The sequence below is a fragment of the Syzygium oleosum genome, unplaced genomic scaffold, assembly GCF_021117445.2.
Source record: "Syzygium oleosum isolate NSW1041296 unplaced genomic scaffold, Sole_v2.1 Sole_v2.40, whole genome shotgun sequence".
Classification (NCBI taxonomy): Eukaryota; Viridiplantae; Streptophyta; class Magnoliopsida; order Myrtales; family Myrtaceae; genus Syzygium; species Syzygium oleosum.
Genome location: NW_026607524.1, coordinates 249,628 through 262,839, shown reverse-complemented (window position 1 = coordinate 262,839; position 13,212 = coordinate 249,628). Strand labels below are relative to the sequence as shown.

General features: G+C 41.9%; 1 pseudogene; it reads right to left on the bottom strand.

Annotated features, from left to right (window-relative positions):
* Positions 1–691: 691 nt before the first annotated feature.
* On the bottom strand, positions 692–4,030 carry LOC115684158 (cysteine-rich receptor-like protein kinase 44; annotated as a pseudogene).
* Positions 4,031–13,212: the final 9,182 nt, after the last annotated feature.

The following is a 13,212-nucleotide window of genomic DNA, read 5'->3' as shown; positions in this document are numbered from 1 at the left end:
AGGAGTAGGAAGTACGATAATAACGTGTGATCGTTATTCTTCACATTCCTTCAATTATTTCTCCTTTATAATTGAGGGTTCAACTCCGGTTGATAAAAAAATTGTTCGGTTCTGCAGTTCGATGAAAGAGGAACTGTTCATGCATCGCAAAGATAACGTCAAGTGACATGAACTCTAGAGAGGATGACAACACGAGATTGGACCAAAACATTATGGACTTATACATCAAATAGGGTTCTTAGTAAGTTTGCTCGACTTGGTAGCATTTTTTTGTAAAATTTTCTAAGATCACATCCAATTATTCTAAAAATTTAAGTTATTTGATGAAGATGTTGTTTAATGCATGAATACTCTAACATTCCCCCATCCGTGTAGGCTGAACTTTGGCCTAAAATTAAAGTGTAGACATAATAATAAAAGAGGCAAATAGGGGTCTTAAAATTCTGACCAAAAAAAATATATGAGTCTTAAAAGATTTGAATTCAGGACCTTATGCTCAACCATAATTTAGTATTTAAATACCCCAGTATTGTTCACGCATTAGATTTCAGTGTATATACTCAAGCTAGAATATAGAATTTGTATATGCTTAATTTTTAATATATCAATGGGGTACTCGTAGAATTGATATATTACTCAAGCAATTATATGTATCATTCTGATAGAACATAAGTCGCGAATTGGATAGAAATGGCGACTAATAAACAGGCTTTTAACGTTGCACTTACTAATTGATGATTGCAGAAAATCAAGGATTTAGAAATGGCAGTCACAATGTTAATGAGATCACACACTGTAATTATCATTATACCTTCGGTTGTATAAAAGAGAAATCAACTGAAGGAGGAGTGATGAAACTCAGTCATCTTGGCGAAACATCTGTAACTGTTACTTCATTAACAGTGGAAGCTTTGTGAATTGACTCGATAGGATCGAGTGTTTTCACATATCTCCCAACTGAGAATGCAGGCTGCGATGGTTGGGTAAGTGGGATAGTATTGCCTCCTAGCATATGAATCACGAGCGACATGGTCGGTCGATCTGCCGGGTCTTCTTGAACGCACAATAGACCGATGTGTATGCATTTTAGTGCTTGAACTCCATCACATGACTCTTTGATTAACGGATCGATAAGTTCCAACCCTTGACCTTCGGTCCACAACTTCCATGCCTGTTATTTAACAAGGAACATAAGGAAGCTGCTGCATGGAATTCTTGGATTTCATATTAAAATGGGATGTGACTAGGAACATACAAAGGTGAGAAGGCTTTCACCGTGCTGTTGGAGATGAAAACCGTTATTCTTTCGCCCGCTTATTATCTCTAGCACGAGAACTCCAAAACTGAAGACGTCTGATTTTACCGAAAAGAGTCCTTCCATTGCATACTCCGGTGCCATGTATCCACTAAGCAGATTTATGTAATGAAGAGCAATTAGTTGGAAGTAAGAACAGAGAAAAAAACGAATGTGCTCATTTTGGTAAAGTTGTGCTTATCATCAGAGTTCTTTGTTGGTCTAGTGAATCATTCGAACATGTAACGGACGTAGAATGATGTTAAAGCCCTTACTAGGTTCCAACAACCCTGTTTGTATTGGCCTCGTCTTGATTTACACTGAAGATCCTTGCCATTCCGAAATCAGATATCTTTGGATTCATTTCGCCGTCCAGCAAAATATTGCTCGCTTTAAGATCCCTGTGGATAATTCTCAAGCGAGAATCCTCATGCAGATATAGAAGTCCCCGAGCTATTCCATAGGTGATGTTCATGCGCATCTTCCAATCTAGAGATTGCCTTGTATTTGAATCTGTCGACAACGAGAGACTCAGTTGAAACTCAACTTTTTAAAACTAAGATTAACTAGCTAAAAAATTCATTGCATCAGCTAAAGCTCAAACCAAAAAGGAAGACATCCAGGCTTTTGTTGGGCATGTATTCATATATCAAGAGTTTTTCATGTTCTTCCAAGCAGCATCCCCATAATCGGACGAGGTTCCTGTGTTGTAGTCTAGCAATCAAGATAACTTCATTCTTCAACTCGATAAGTCCTTGGCCTGAGGTTCTTGAAAGCCTCTTAACTGCAATTTCTTTTCCATCTGCCAATGTGCCCTGAAACAGGGTAAAGTAAGTAGTGAAATCCTCATTTGAGAATTACTAATGATAACCCCATTCGATTCAGTTCATGTTACGGAATAATGACACTGCCAGTTTGCCACCATCAGAAGATTTTCCTAATTTCCCCATAAATAGGTGTTGAGTCACTAAATTTGCTTACCTTGTACACAGGGCCAAAGCCGCCTTCCCCAAGTTTACATTCATTGGAGAAGTTCGCAGTGGCCGCACGTATAACATCTAATCATATCAGAGAGAATTCCTGAGAATCTACCGGCTTTTCTCCTCGATAGTTATCAGTTGAAAACTCTTCTTTAATTTCTTGTCTCATATGAAGTAACTGAACCTCTTGGCTGTTTTCCTTCTCTGAGAGTCCAAGAGCGTATCCTCATAAGGCAAAGTTAGAAGATGAATTCCAATGGCAAGCAAGATGAATTCATTTATACCTTTCTTAAACTCCTTTGTCCTCTTTAAAAGAATGCACGAGCCAACGATGAATATTAATAAACACGATCCAATTACTGAGCTAATTATTGCAATCCATGGAGCTTTTCTTCGTTTGACACCTGTCAAGGCAAAGTAATTCCTTGCATCTAATCATACCATAAATCTGCTGATTTTTTTTTCACCGAGTGCAAATAGTACCAAATAGTACCAGAACTCAGTAATAGAGAATGATCATAGTTTAGATCATTAATGCAAGTCAAGTGCATTATGATACACAAATAGTACCAAATAGTACCATGACAAAATGAGTGCACATGTCGTGTCTTATATAACTTATACCTTTAATGCCGGGCTCAGTGCTCGTTTTGTTAGTTGGAGAAGGTGCTGGTGCTGGTGCTTGTCCTCTAGGTTCCCCATAAAAAGGATACAGTTCGTACCGCACATTACAACTCGGCAGAAGAACTCTTCCACCTTGCTTTCCATCGCTGATAAAGGTAGGAAGTTGACCGATCGCAGAATCCAAGCAACTCTTGCAATCTGACTTTGATAAGTCAAGGGTGCACTGCGCAAGCTCATACAGGGTCACTGAACTTGAGACAATAACGTTGATGGTTGCATATAAGCTTTTTGAGGAGATCGCTGAGTGCGTCACATTGCTGAAAGTCTCCGCCACTTTCTTGAGGAACTGGTTGGGATCTGTTACGTTCGCAGTGTTCCACATGTATACACCTGGCATTGACTCCATGAAAGAGAAGAACGATCTGTTGGAGTAGCGCACAAGACACTCATCGTACCATATGATCGCCTCTTTCGCTCCTGGACATTTTTCTAAGATTTTGCTGGTAGCTGAATCGATGCAAGATTGGCAGAGATTGGCGGCAACATCGCCTCTAAAGAGGGATAGGGAAGTTGCATTAGTAGTCACTTAAAACTGTGTGGTAATCCTTTGGTTGGCATTGGATCACCGCACTTTTTGGAGGATTTCAATTAAGACCAATATATCAGGTCCATTATAAATCCTAGTGCCGAGCTGATTCCAAAGATTATGCTGATTGAATTGAAAGGTATTACTCAAAAGTTGAAACTATGGTGATCATTTGCATGTGATTTACCTGCAGAGGAAGAGACCATAAACTTTGTCCGGATCTTCCCCTTCCGTCGTTTTGAAGAAACCGTAAATGGGTCCTTCATTGTAAAGCCGCCTGTAGAGGAGGATGTTGAGGTTGTCCTGGAACTTGCTATAAGCAGAGTAGTTGCCCGTACCTGAGCACGACGCGTATATATATGACTGGGCACTGGCAGGAGTGCCTGGGATGAAGAGGATCAGGCATGAAATCCCGAAAGCTAAGGAAATTCTTCTTGGTGCGTCGATAATCATCTCGACCTTTTAATTTGGAAAGAACGCAAGGACAATAAGAGTAATTCAAAGACGGCCACGGCTTTCAACTCCAGAGGAGTAAGATAATAAGCAAACTTCTGGAGGGCGAGGTAAACAAACTTATTTAATATCAGTCACGTCGCTATCGCTAAGGTCTTGCGTTTCTTTGATTTGATCAAGAACGCGTTTGCAGCAGCTTTCTCTGACGCAATGGTGAAATGGTCCAATTTTCAAATTCCGTGATGAAGAAAAACTACCCAACAGGCTTCTTTTTCTCAGAAGAAATGAGGACGAACTTTCCTGGCTTGCTTAGCCTAACCAATAAGCGGGTTGACTGGGAAACTTGACCAAGATTCGGCGATGGTTATAAGGCAACCTAATAATTGAATCCGAAGAGTTGCTCAATTCATAAGCGTGTCCGACCTTCTCATTCAAGACTTGGATTCGAATCGTCACGCTTACGCATTCTCTTGAAGTCATTTAAGAACATAGAGCTACATAAGTCTCTTGTAAGTAATTCGGTCACCTGATGAGATTTGCTCCAGAGGTATAAGGATGCTAATGTTTTTGTTAGAAAAGCAAAAAGGAAGCTCCAATGAAACTCCAATGCATGTTGACGAAGACGACGGGGCTTAGAAGATTGATCCGATAAGACTTCTCAGCTCATCACGTTTTGGAAGCTCGGAGATGTTCTTGCTCTTCAAAAGTCAACAGTCTTCATGTATGTCGAGAGCTCTTGATGTCTTTTCGAATTTCTTCTAAATGTTTGTCCTTTGTTTTATATATTCATCAAGCTCCACTGTATTTGCATAGATTCATAGAGAATATTACAGAGCTATCGTTCATCCCTTGTACTTCCTTATATAAGTACGTGTTGAAAGATAATGTTATATTGTCTATAGTATATGTTGGTAAATGATAGTAGAAAATAATTCTTCAGATGGCCTAATTCTCTAAAAGAACTCAAAATTATACATTTAGTTCTAATTCTGTTGCGAACTGTCTTACTATCTAAAAATTTATATGTTTAGTAGAAAATTATATGTATAGTTCTAATTATATGTATATTCAATTTTTGTTCTAGTCCAAAATCTGTCCCGTTAGTTCTCTGTTCAAAAATTTATGTTAATTATCCAACATGGCATTTCCATGTGCACATTTCTCTCTCTCCCTCCATGTCAATTTTTCTTTTTTCTCTATTATGTCCTACCCTTTTTACCCTTTTGAGTGAGCTGCTCCTCTCAGTGTTCATCGTCCTCTTGGCACAGTCTCGCCCTGCCACAGGTGTACCGGTGCTCACCCATCACCACCCAGATCTCCGAAGCCTGCACCACAACCTCCCACAACCCTTTTGCGAACTCAATTCCTTGTCACCGTGACGGTGTCGCGGGGCTCGACCAACCCTAGATCTGGCGACCTAGATCTGGGGTCGCCCAAAAGCCGATGAGATTAGATATCCGAGCTCAACGGCGTTGAATCTATCATGGGCACCCTGTTGAGCGTCAGAGGCGCGGCAACAATATTGATTTGATGAAAGGAATTTTTGAAGGTGAAACAATTGCAATTCGCGTCTTTCTATTGCATGTCTCAATTACAAGAGAAATAGACTATATATAGACCATAGTTTGATTCGAAATAGGAAACCTCTTTCTAGGAAACCTATTCTAATTAGGAAATCTAATTGACTTAGGAAACTTTCCTAAAATATAACTAGAAACAATATCTCACAATATCTATCAAAATATGGAAATACGAACAGACTCAAAAAGGAAACAAGTACTTTTTGGTTTAATTTCTAACACTCCCCCCTAAACCAAATTCTCTTCCATCGATCATTCCAAGCAGGCTCTTGAACTTTCGAAAAGCATCGATCTTGAGAGGTTTAGTAAAAATATCTGCTACTTGATCTCCGGTCTTCACATGCAATACTTCAACTTCATTCTCTTTAACCTGTTCTCGGATGAAGTGATATCGAACATCGATATGTTTACTTCGTTCATGAAAAACTGGATTTTTCGTCAAAGCAATAGCAGAAACATTATCAACAAAAATCTCCATTGCTTTCTTCTGCTCCATAAGAATATCTTTGAGTAGTCTTCTCAACCATATTGCATGACAAACGCATGAAGATGCAGCTACATATTCAGCTTCACATGTCGACAGAGTAACACTTGATTGCTTCTTTGATGACCACGTGAAAGCAGTGTCGCACAAGAAAAATACAAATCCCGTGGTGCTTTTTCGATCGTCGATATCTCCACCATAATCACTATCCGAATAAGCTCTAAGTTTGAAAGATTCAGAACAATAATAGTGTAAATCATGAGAAATAGTACCTTTGATGTACCGAAGTATTCTCTTTGCAGCTTTAAGATGAGATGATTTCGGCTTCTCCATGTATCGACTAACAATTCCAACACTATACATAATATCCGGTCTCGTGCATGTCAAGTATCTCAAACTTCCAATCAAGCTTCTATAATATGTCGAATCAACATCGGCACCATCATCAAACTTCGAAAGCTTGGTTCCACACTCCATTGGTGTATTGACCGGCATACAGTTCTTCATGTTGAATTTTTCAAGGATATTTTCTGCATATCCTTTTTGGGAAATAAAAATCCCATCGGCACTTTGCTTCACTTCGATACCAAGGAAATAATTCATGAGACCATTATCGGTCATCTCAAATTCTTTTACCATCGATGCCTTAAAAGCATCAATCATCGCCGAATTATTTCCTGTAAAAACAAGATCATCAACATATAAACAGGCGAGTAGAATATCACCTTTTTCTTGCTTCAAATAGAGTGCATGCTCGTATGGACATTGAGAAAATTCATTCGCCTTGAAATATGCATCAATTCTAGAATTCCATGCTCTCGGTGCTTGTTTAAGCCCATATAGAGCTTTCTTCAACCTTAGCACTTTGCCTTCATAACCTTTCACAACAAACCCCTCGGGTTGTTCGACATAAATTTCTTCTTCAAGGATGCCATTCAAGAATGCTGATTTGACATCCATTTGATAAATCCGCCAATTATTTTGAGCAGCAATGGAAATAATCAATCTAATCGTTTCCATGCGGATGACAGGGGCAAAAACTTCATCATAGTCGATTCCGGCTTTTTGCTTGTACCCCTTCGCTACTAATCTAGCTTTGTACCTTGTTACTTCACCTTTCTCATTCTTCTTGGCCTTGTACACCCATTTAACACCAATTGATTTCTTGTCCTTCGGAAGATTAGCAAGCTCCCATGTTTGATTTTTCTCGATGGCTTCAATTTCTTCGTTCATGGCTTTCCTCCACTTTTCTTCTTTGGCCGCATCATCATAAGCAAGTGGTTCATAATCTACAAGAAGACATATAAGATGAAGCTCTTTGGTAGCTTCGTAAATTTCAGACAATCTTCTTGATCTTGGCACTAGCGGTTCATCGACACTATTTGAAGAGGATGGTGTTGATGAACTTGAATAAGATGTTGGAGAAGAAGGTGAAGGTTGATCTTTCAACTCCGTTTGATCGGAATCATCACGAACATTCGCTTCTTCTTTTAGATTTTCTTACCACATTCCATCTTCATCAAACTTGACATCTCTACTTACATACACTTTCAAAGTGTTAGGGTCAAATAATCGATAGGCTTTGGATGATGAGTCATACCCGATAAAGATGAGCTTTTTGCTCTTGTCTTCAAGTTTCGATCTTTTTTGATCCGGGACATGAGCATATGCAATGCTCCAAAAAATTCTCAAGTGCGAAACACTTGGTGTTCTCCCGGTCCATGCCTCTTGTGGAGTTACGCCTTCAAGTCCATATGTTGGACATCTATTTTGAAGATAGACGGCACACGAAACAGCTTCTGCCCAAAGTTTCTTGGACAAATTTTTGCTCTTCAACATGCTTCGAACCATATCAAGAATGGTTCTATTTTTCCGTTCAGCCACACCGTTTTGTTGAGGAGAATACGGGGCCGTCAAGAAACGCCGAATACCATGATTTTCACAGAATTTGTTGAATATGGCTGAGGTGAATTCTCCATCACGATCAGTCCTTAAAGCCTTGATAAAATAGCCGCTTTCCTTTTCAGCCAGGTTATTGAATTGTTTGAAAATATCAAACACTTCTGTCTTTTCTTTCAAAAAATACACCCAAGTTTTCCGAGTAAAATCATCAATAAAAGTAACAAAATATCGATGATTACCATATGAGTGAGGATTGATTGGGCCACACAAATCAGAATGAATCAACTCAAGCGGCTTCTTCGCTCGATAAGTCGCCTCCTTCGGAAAGCTAGTTCTGGAATGCTTGCCGATAACACACCCTTCACATAATTGATCGGGATGATCAATATGTGGTAAGCCATAAACCATCTTCTTGCGAGAAAGCAAATTGAGTCCGCCAAAATTGAGATGGCCAAACCTCAAATGCCACAACCATGAAGGATCATCTACGCACGTCTTTAGACATCGAGACATCTCACTCTTTATATTAAGAATAAACATCCTGTTCTTCGACATCTTCACCTTTGCAATCAATTTATTATTCCGATCTCTCAACATAAGATTAAGATCTCTCATATGAACAGTATAACCTTTCTCCAGAAGTTGTCCCAAACTCAAGATATTGCTTGACATTTTTGGAACATAATAAGCATTAGTAATAAACTGACGTGCACCATTCTTTAAGCGAATCAAAATTGTACCTTTCCCTTCAACAAGAATTTTAGAGTTATCACCGAATAAGACATTCCCTTTAATTGTCTCATCTAACTCGGCAAACATCTCCTTTCTCCCACACATGTGATTACTTGCGCCGGTATCCAAATACCACGTATCGCTTTGACCTTCTTCATCTTCTTTGAATGCCAATAAGAGAACTTGATCATCATTATTTACCAAGTTCGCCTTTTCGTCTGGTCTGCTACTTTCTTTATTCCAGCAGTTAGAAGCATAATGACCAAGTTTATTGCAATGATAACATCAGATTTTAGATTTATCATACCATTGGCTTGTCGAGTTCTTTCCTCTTCCACGAACACCTCTTTGGTACTGGTATCCTCCATCACTTCGAGCAGGATCTCCTCTGCTTCGTTCGCGACCTCTTCCTCGAAAGTGACCTCGGCCACGACCTCGATCACGATCTTGATTTGTCCCGCGATTTTGTACGGGATCTCTTCTTTGCTCCTTTTCATCTCGTATGGTCAACTGCGTTTGGAGAACTTCCTCCACCGGTTCAATCTTTTTCTTTCTAAACCTTTCTTCATGGGCTTGTAATGAACCCATAAGTTCATCGACCGTCATGGCATCCAAGTCTTTGGATTCTTCGATTGCAACCGCAATATAATCATACTTCTTGTCTAAGGACCGAAGTATTTTCTCAACAACACGAACATCGGAAACTTCTTCTCCGTTTCTTTTCATCTGATTAACAATTGCCAAAATTCTCATGAAATAATCAGCAATCGATTCAGATTCTTTCATACGAATTACCTCGAATTCGCCTCTCAAAGTTTGAAGGCGAATCTTCTGAACTTTCTGAACTCCTTGATGTGTGTTTTGAAGAATCTCCCATGCCTCTTTAGCGGTAGTGGCATTCGAAACTTTTTCGAACATGGAATCATCTAACGCTTGATAGATGATCAACAGGGCATATTGATCTTTCGTTCGAGCCTTCTCCAAGGCATTCCTCTGATTCTGGTTCAACGTGGCTTCATCCTCTGGCTCATCATAGCCAGTGTTAACAAATTCCAAAACACCGTAGGCGCCGAGTAGAGCTTTCATTCTAACAGCCCAGTTACCATAATTTTCTTTGGTAAGACGAGGGTATTGAAGAGGAAGCTGATTGTTCGTTGAGGCCATGATCACGAACCGTAAGCTCTGATACCAATTTGTTGAGCGTCAGAGGCGCGGCAACAATATTGATTTGATGAAAGGAATTTTTGAAGATGAAACAATCGCAATTCGCGTCTTTCTATTGCACGTCTCAATTACAAGAGAAATAGACTATATATAGATCATAGTTTGATTCGAAATAGGAAACCTCTTTCTAGGAAACCTATTCTAATTAGGAAATCTAATTGACTTAGGAAACTTTCCTAAAATATAACTAGAAACAATATCTCACAATATCTATCAAAATATGGAAATACGAACAGACTCAAAAAGGAAACAAGTACTTTGGTTTAATTTCTAACACACCCTCGACTCAGTCGTTCTTGACTCGGCTGTGACTTGTTACTCAGTCTTCTCCTCGGCTCTCTGCGCATCGACTAGGTCTTGCGCAGCGGCTGTTCCGCCGGCTTTGCGGAGAGCTCCTCCATGGCTGTCTAGCTCGCAACTGATCTCACCGATAGTTAACGGGGAAAGAAGAGTAGTAGCTCCTCGTCTTCTTGGCGGAATTCTGCCTTCACAGTTTGCTTTTCAACATATCGCCCTTTGCTTCCGTTTGGATTTGTTGTCTAGAGAGTGAAGTGAAGAGAATTCCAGCATTCGATTTTCATTTTGCCTGCTAGATGTTGATTTTGGGATCGCCTAAAGACTGAATTGTTGATGATAACTTTCAAGCTAGGTAGCACCGACACGTTCCGGAGGCTGTCGTGTGGGTGTCCGACACTGACACGCCCGGACACACTCGGACACGCGGTCAACAGGTGTCGGACATCCGACACGCGGTCAACGCACCGGACACGCTGGCGACACGCGAGTCCGGAACAAAAGGGAGAAAGAAGAAAGAAAAGCGCCCTCACGTCAGATCTCTCGCTCGCCAGAGCAATGGACAAGGACACATACCGCATAATCCCGACTCCTTTCTACAGCAAGTACCCGTTGATATGGGCGTGGTGGGAGCCATTGATGGTGTCGGTGATCGACGTCAACGAAGAGGAGGGAGAAGAGGAAGAAGCCTTCGTGGTTTCGTCCAGGACCTTTCCCATGCAAGGAATTTCCACAAATCGAGGCTCGGATGCTGCGAACCCCGCGACGAATCCTCTCGGAGAAATGGGAAATGGAGAGGTGGGGGAATCTGGGAATCAATCGGGATCGGGGGAGGGAGGATCTAGAAATCTAGGGTTTGGGATTGAGGAGGAAATTTGCGATTTTCGTCTGATTGCGAGAGGGAGAGAGCGGGGAAAGGAAAGGTTACCCTTTTGTGGCACGTGGGCAGACGGGAGCCCTTACACGACTTGGAGGAAGCAAACGAAAATGGGTACTCCAAGAGAAAAATATATATAGCCAAAATAAAGGAACTTTTACTATATCACGTGGCATAATAAAATGTCATATATAATTTATCATATTAATTTGATTTTTTATTATTTATTTGCGAATTTTTATCAAATTAATTTGATTAGAATAATCAAAAAAATGATAATTTACTATGTACATATAAAAATATATATTTAATATACATCGTATCTCAACGTGTCGGAATTTTTTACTTTTTGAAAAATGACGTGTCGCATGTTGTGTCGTGTCATATCGTGCCGCGTGTCGGTGCTGCATGACTTTTAAGTATGGAGTTTCCACTTTCCTCTTTTTAACTGTTCTTCTTTTCCTTCTCTTTACTTTCACTAGAAGTTGGTAATGGAGCTTTCAAGTGGCGGATTGTTCCAACTTGTTGGTGGTCATCCTCAAGTCCTGTGAATGAAGCTAAACCCTACACTTCGTCATAGAAAGGGGAAGAAGAAAAAAACAGTAAAAAAAGAAGAAAAGATTGCGTGGAATGACAAGAGAAGTGAGAGAGAGAGACATACACGTGTCGAGAGTTAAAGGGACACTTCTGGGATTAAAGCGAAAGTTTTTAGCATTTTTTTTAAACAAAATGAAATGTTTATGACAAAATTAGGATTGAATCTAAAATTGAGAGTTATTTAGGAAATTTGGCCTCCATTTGATGGATATTTGAAAGAGAATGTACAGGTAGGATACTGACTTTTAACCCAACAACTACTAACACACCTCTATTTTTTGGGAAAAAATCACAAAAAATCCCAAACTTTACCACTTATGACACATTTAACTCGAATTTTTTTTTTGTGACACCAAAAACCCCAAACTATCCTATTTGTGACACATTTACCCCATTGTATTTTAGACCATGGGCATTTTCGTTTTTTTTGCTTTTTCTTTTTTTTTTTCTTTTTTTTCCTTTCCGGCGAGGGTCACCCTCGCCGGCGTCGGGCGAGGATCGCCCTCGCCTAAGTCTGGCGAGGATCGCCCTCGCCTGAGTCGGGCGAGGGCTGCCCTCGCTCGCCCGGGCGAGGGCTGCCCTCGCTCGCCGGCGAGGGCGCCCTCGTTCGCCCGGGCGAGGCGACCCTCGCCCGATTTTGCCCAGGCGAGGCGACCCTCGCCCGTGCTGCCGGCGAGGCCGCCCTCGCCGGATCTGGCGAGGGCCACCCTCACTCGACGCCGACGAGGGCGGCCCTCGCCCGACTCCGGTCGAGGCGGCCCTCGCCCGACGCCGGCGAGGGTCGCCCTCGCCAGTCCGGCGAGGCCGCCTCGCTGAGTTGGGCGAGGTCGCCTCGCTCGAGTTGGGCGAGCGAGGCGGCCCTCGCCCGACTCCGCGAGGCGACCCTCGCCGGCGCCGGCGAGGGTCACCCTCGCACAGGCGACCCTCACCCGACTCCGGCGAGGGCGGCCCTCGCCCGACGCCGGCGAGGGCGGCCCTCGCCCGGCCGCCGGCGAGGCGGCCCTCGCCCGGCCGCCGGCGAGGGCGGCCCTCGCCCGACGCCGGCGAGGGCGGCCCTCGCCCGGCGCCGGCGAGGGCGGCCCTCGCCGGAAAGGAAAAAAAAAGAAAAAGCAAAAAAGACGAAAATGCCCATGGACTAAAGTACAATGGGGTAAATGTGTCACAAATATGATAGTTTGGGGTTTTTGGTGTCACAAAAAAAAGTTCGGGATAAATGTGTCACGTGCGGTAAAGTTTGGGATTTTTGGTGGTCTTTTCGTCTATTTTTTTAAATACCTCTTATGTACCCCTAAGCAAATCTTCACATTGAAAAGACCAAATTACCCCTCCTAAATCACCGGCGCCGCCTAAAACACTCGTTCTGGAGAGACCCTTCCCTTCCTGCGCTGCTCTGCAACAACCCAACCCCCGCCCCCACGCAATCGTTCCTGATTCACCCAAGACCTCCCACAAGCTAATGACGATCCAGAACGCAAAACCAAGTATTGAGCAATCTCAGCAAACACTAACTGAGGTTATGTTGGCGACGCTACTTTGCCTCACGACAAACGAAACAAGACCGTCGAGTCACGAAACAGCAGCAACT